The sequence below is a fragment of the Grammomys surdaster genome, unplaced genomic scaffold (genome assembly GCF_004785775.1).
Source record: "Grammomys surdaster isolate TR1022 unplaced genomic scaffold, NIH_TR_1.0 257, whole genome shotgun sequence".
Classification (NCBI taxonomy): domain Eukaryota; kingdom Metazoa; phylum Chordata; class Mammalia; order Rodentia; family Muridae; genus Grammomys; species Grammomys surdaster.
In genome coordinates, this window is record NW_021604698.1 from 5,784,359 (window position 1) to 5,790,380 (window position 6,022).

Sequence of the window (6,022 nt, forward strand, 5' to 3'; positions counted from 1 at the left end):
TGGGTTGGTTTGTGCACATAACTGCAGGTGCCTGTCTCAGCCACAAGAGGGCGTTGCATTTCCCTTGGAACAGGAGTTACAGGCAGTTGGATGCTGCTTGTGGGTGAACTGAACTCCGGTTCTTTGGAAGAACAGAATGTGTTACTAACCGCTGAGCTGTCTCTCTAGTGCCTGTGAGAATTTGGAATCCAGTGCCTTTGGGATTTACTAAAAAATAAAGCTCGCATGTTGTTCCTCAAAGTGTCTTCCATCTAGACTTGTCTGGGATCGTTTCCTGTTTAAGATCCTCCCCTTCCTTCCAGTCCCTCATCTTTGAGGACTTTCCAGACACTGACCGTAGGATTTATTTTTGCCGCTAGCCTGTTTCTGTCTTATGTTCTAATTGTGGAGCTGACATCGTTCTGTGGTTCTGTCTCAGGCCCTCAGTCAGGAGAAAGGGTACAACAGCTCTGTAAGCATTAAAATCAGCGCTCAATACATTGCATAAGACCCTGTAAGCTCCCGTCAAATGACTGTGGAAAAGCTCTGAATGGGAAGTGTCCTCAATAAGATTCTTCTGGAGCTGTTACCAGGCTTGACTTGTCTTTAATTTAATTTAAGCATATCGCTGAATCGCTGAATGTGCAATCAATATTGCAGTAATTATATAAAACTAATGCCTGTTATAAATCATAGCTTTGACTTTTGTAAGAAGGCTTCTCTTGGATATCATCCTAGGGATTTTTTGTTGTTATTTGATTTTTTTTTTTTTATCTCTTCTACCTCAGTGCTCTGCACCGTTCTGTGAAGCTGCACCGTCAGGAACTTTTATTTTATTTTATTTTATTTTATTTTATTTTATTTTAATGTGCATTGGTGTTTTGCCTGCATGTATGTCTGTGTGAGGGCGTCAGATCTTGTAGTTACAGACAATTGTGAGCTGTCATGTGCATGCTGGGAATTGAACCCGGGTCCTTTAGAAGAGCAGTCAGTGCTCTTAACCAGTGAGCCATCTCTCCAGTTCCACTTGGAAGCATTTTACCCATGGGCGGATATAAATCTCTAGCACAGATACCGTAAACAGAATCTAGTCTCTATCTTTTGCTGGTCCTGGACTTTTGCACAAAACTCTCAAGGGAATTACTAGGCCCTAAGGTCAGTCAACTCAGGGAAGAGACTGTCTGCCCTCTTTGTTTCAGATCTGGAATTGAAATCAGGGTGTTTATGCCCCAGTACCTGCAGCCCTGGTGGGAAGACACAGCTGTCTGTGGACTTGCTTTGTCAGCATGGCCCTGGCTCTACCGTAAGAGTGTGACTTGAATCATTATCACCAGAACGACCTTCTTCAGGTAATAAAAACCCGGCTTGCTTGGACTTCATGTGGGTCCCCCAGCAAGTGGAGCGGGGCTGTCCCTAAAGCTGTTGCTTGTCTGTGGGATCCATTCCTCTAACTAGGCTGCTTTGTCTGGCCTCAGTGGGAAAGGACACACCTAGCCTCACAGAGGCTTGATGGGTGAGGGTGAGGGATACCCAGGAAGGGGCTCCAGCCTCTCAGAGGAGAAGGGTGGGAACTGTGTGGGGGGAAACCGGAAGGAGATTGGGATGGCAGCAACTGGGATGAAAAGTGAGTGAGGGAAGGAAGGAAGGAATGAATGAGGGAAAAATGGCTTGCAAGCCTCAGTCTGGCTGTGGAATCCTTTTATTTTATTTTATTTTATTTTATTTTATTTTATTTTTTTAGCTAAAGTGGGGGTTCTTGTGAACCTCATTAATAAAGCAGATAGAAGACAATAGAGGAGGAGAGAGGGAGAGAAAAGGACAGGGCAAGAGAAGACAGTGAAGTAAAGATGCGCTTTTCCCTGGAGGTGCCTTTAGCCCTGCCCTACAAGGATCCCTGAACTCAGGATGCGCCTTGGGGCTGCTACCTCTTAATGCAGGGCACTGGCCATTCTGTACCCAGTCCCCGGAAGCTCTTGAACCTTTCATTCTCTATTGGGCAATCGATAGCTGAATCTGCACCAGCCATGGACACATGGCCTCTATTTGATTGATAACAAATCAAGGTTATAACAACCAAAAGGAACATGGTGATGTGGACACAATACTGAGAGGGAAGTTTGGGGCTGCCATAGTGGTACGCACCTGTGTTTCCAGCACCGGGGAAGCCGAAGCAGGAAGAGTGTGAGTTTGAGGCCATTCTGGACTACCCAGTAAAACTCTGAATCCAATAAGCAAAACACTCAAAGTTGATATCAAAAGAATACAAAATGGCCAGTCTTGAAATCAGTTAACACATGGCAAGAGTCAGCCAAGTCTATCAGCCATGCGATGTGTGCACGGTAAAATATCCAGCAACATCAGTGTCGGTAACAGTCACACCTCTGTGGATGGGCAGATTCTTTCCGTGGCAATCTGGAAGCCAAGGCACTGCCTTTCTGCACACTAAGACCAGAAGCCCCCACCTTCCCATGACTTTCACCTTACATGGCCATGGGCTAGCTTGGAGCCTGCAGACAAATGTCACCCGGTGCCTCTGAACTGCTCACATAGAAGTTCTAGGGACCAAGCGGCATACTTATTACATCTGACAGGCTTAGCACTGGAGAAGAGGAGGAAATGCAGCCCACTGAAGAATCCTAGCATCAGATGCTCTACAATCCACCTCTCAGGATAGCCCCCAGCGATCCCTCTATTCTTGATGGATTCAGCACCATGCCCCTAACTGGGAAACCCCAGAACAGCAGAAGGGAACACCAAACACTAGGTGACTGTTGAGTTTGGAGTCTATCAGTCCTCTGAGGAGAAATATGCCTCTTCTCTAGCCAGCAAAAAGGAATAAACACTGGGACAGAAACTTAAATCATCATAACAAGGACTTTTTAAATTGGGAAATGTATTTTTCTCCAAAGGGGACAAAGGTTTCTTGGCACGCTGGTTAGGTTAATGAAAGCACCCATCACAGGCAGCAGATGGTTCTTCTTTTATTTCCAGTAATAATTGTGGTCAGGGAAAGGGTGAGAGAAATGCAAGGGCCTTTTGATCCCTGAAGCTGAAATACGAAATACAGGCTGCATTAAGTGGCTCTCAGAACACAGTAAGAAATTGTGCCTTGGAAAATACATCAGACAATGGAAAGAAAAGTTTCCTTCCCAGCTATTAATTGTTGGGCTGTTTTCTCAGGCTGAGTGTCCAACTGACTAACTCCTCATGACCAGTGAAACCAGGCATGAAATATAGTACCTGGTGATGAAACACATGGGTGATCTGCTCTTCTGAGCCATGTGAAACTGGCTGAACCTCACCGGCTACCTTCCATTTGGTCTTGATTTTCACAGTGCTGTTTGTTTGTTTGTTGTTGAGCCAAGGCCTCACGAAGCCTTGGCTGTCCTTAAACTCACTCCGTAGCTGAAGATGGCCCTGTTTCCCCCTCCCTAAAGCTTGGAGTTTATGCACTGCTGTGGATAGAACCCAGGGCTTCATGTATGCCGAGGACAAGCCCTCTACCAACTGAACTACATCCACAACCTGTTTTTATGTTTAATTGCTTTCTAGCACATGGTAGCTCATAGTTGCCTCCATTTTTTTCTAGGGTGTTGGGGATTGCCAGCTGCTAGAGCCCACACAGCTGCCATGGCCTTCAGTTCCCATTCAGACCTTCTGAGCTTTATAGCAGATTGACAAGAGACTGAGTTCACCCTCTTTCCAGCATCAACGTGTCTGCCACGCCTTTATTTCCCAATGCTGTGCGGCAAGCAAAGCTGTCTTGGTGTCCTTGCCTGTAGTATGGCTAACCAGCTGTCTTGGAATGGCTTTCCTTGCATTCAAGAGCCAAGCATGAGTGTGGCTTTGGGGCCAGCTGTGTCATTTGAAAGATGTACTAGTGTGAAAAAAAAAATGTCCACAATGGGGACGTTCCGAAGTAATGGAAATACATTTCTTACATTCTAGAGGCCAGAAGAAGTTGGCAGGGCCATTGTCCCTCTACAGATTTTGAGGAGGATCCTTTCTCATCCCTTCCTGGCTTTTGGGTTTTGATAATCATCCTTGGTTTGTGCTTGCATCCTCCAGCCTTTGCTCTCTGGTCCCAAAACTTTCTTCTGGGTTTCTCTGTGTGTCCTTTTCTGTTACATGAACAGTCTCATTGAGCCTGGGAGTGGCCCTTGACACATCCTTCAACAACTTTTCAAAAACAACCCATTTACCAATAAGCTCACATCCAGAGGGTCCAGGAGTACAGGTCTGACTGAGTACAGACTGAGTACAGGTCTCTCAGCATCTTTGTCCTGTTAAACTCGACCTTGACAATGGGATTTGCAAAGATGCATGTATCTAAAGAGGGTGAATATGGTGGCTTCTGCTTCAAGGACCTCCCTCCCTGCCCACTTCTAGTCTGAAGACATTCCCCCTACCCAAAATAATTTCTCAACAATTTGACTTAATCTTTAAGACTCTGCCATATGGAAAAGGGAAAAGGTCTCCAGGGACTTTTCTCCAGGAGTCAAGAAGAGGCTGGCACACATTTGAGTCATCTGGCTGCGGAATAGGAGGGACCTTCACAAAAGCCATCTGTCTCAAGAATTGGGGGTGGTTGGGAAAGAGAGTCTATCAAATTAAATAATTTCCCTGAGAAACTGCTGTTGCTTGCAGTCTTCAGGTGTTACAATTCTGTTTCAAATGATGATTGATTAGCCTCCCCCTTGAAGTTAGTTCTCCTTGTTTGGGGAATGAGGTGGGGCATGGATGGAGGAAAGGGAAAGCTTGGAGCTGAGGAAATCCAACAGGAGAACCTGAAATCCATCCCAGGAACCAAGTAGAAAACAGGGCATAGTGGCATGTGTTTATAACCCCAGTGCTGGTGAGACAGATACACGGGGAATCTCTGGAGAACTCTGGCCATCCAGGCAGGCCTGATGCCAGTTCCAGGTCCCACTGAGAGATCCTATTTCAAACAAGGTGAGAGAGGCCTAAGGAATAACTCCTGAGTTTGACCTCTCCCCTTCACATGCACATACACACGTGTGGTTACACAAGAATACATGAAGACAAGCTTACACACATAGACACATACACACATGTGGATGCACAAGAACACATGAAGATAAACTTGCACACATAGACACCTACACACGTGTAAGTGCACAAGTACACATGAAGACAAGCTTACACACATAGACACATACACACGTGTGGATGCACAAGTACACATGAAGACAAGCTTACACACATAAACATATACACACGTGTGGGTGCACAAGAACATGAAAACAAGCTTACACACATAGACACATACACATGTGTGGGTGCACAAGTACACATGAAGACAAGCTTACACACATATACACATACAAACGTGTGGGTGCACAAGTACACATGAAGACAAGCTTACACACTCAGACATACAGACATGGAGATAGCGTGGACCAATCATGAAGGAGCAGCATGTCAGAAGGTAGACAACCCACACATCATTCAGCTCACACTTACATTTCTACCATGCACCCGTGTTGCAAACTGAGATTGGCCCACACGTTAGAATCCTGTGTGACACGTGTGGCTGAGCCAAAGGCTGTGCCAGAAGAGATTTCAAGGCTGCATCTGGGCAACCTGGGCAGAAAGCCACGAGAGCGTCACGGTGCACCACACAAACATCTCCAGGGACTCACGCCACAAATTAGTCATTCCTAGTGTGTAGCTTTTAAAAGACCATTCCCAAAATGTGCTCTTGCCAGACATAGGTAGCAGATTTTCATGCTCTGGTATAAAAATATAGAAACAACGAAATCACACAAAAAGAAGCTATTTCTATGCCTTTACTCTTCCCCATATTTCTAAAGACATCTGGCTGTACAATGTACAAATCCTGTGATTCTGAATCATAGATTCTCCAAGGCAAGACTCTTGTATCTGTTTATACGTGCTTGATATTGGTTGTGTAACCAGGATTGCTGGGCCCACAACCAAGCCTAAACTAAGTGAGTTGGGGTTGGTGTGGATGGATGATGGGAAGTTAGGAGTGAGGAATGATGGGAAGTTAGGAGTGAGG

The 6,022-nt window shown here is 45.6% G+C and overlaps 1 long non-coding RNA gene across 2 annotated transcripts in view; it reads left to right on the forward strand.

Moving 5' to 3' along the window:
* LOC114627705 overlaps positions 1 to 6,022 on the forward strand; it is a 17,028-nt gene that overhangs the window by 4,318 nt on the left and 6,688 nt on the right. The window contains exons 2-3 of one of the 2 annotated variants that reach the window (XR_003712394.1): positions 1,179 to 1,328; positions 3,569 to 3,617. This is a non-coding gene — a long non-coding RNA (uncharacterized LOC114627705). Of the gene's footprint in view, positions 1 to 1,178; positions 1,329 to 3,568; positions 3,618 to 6,022 lie in introns of those variants that run through there. The other variant, XR_003712393.1, reaches the window with a different exon arrangement.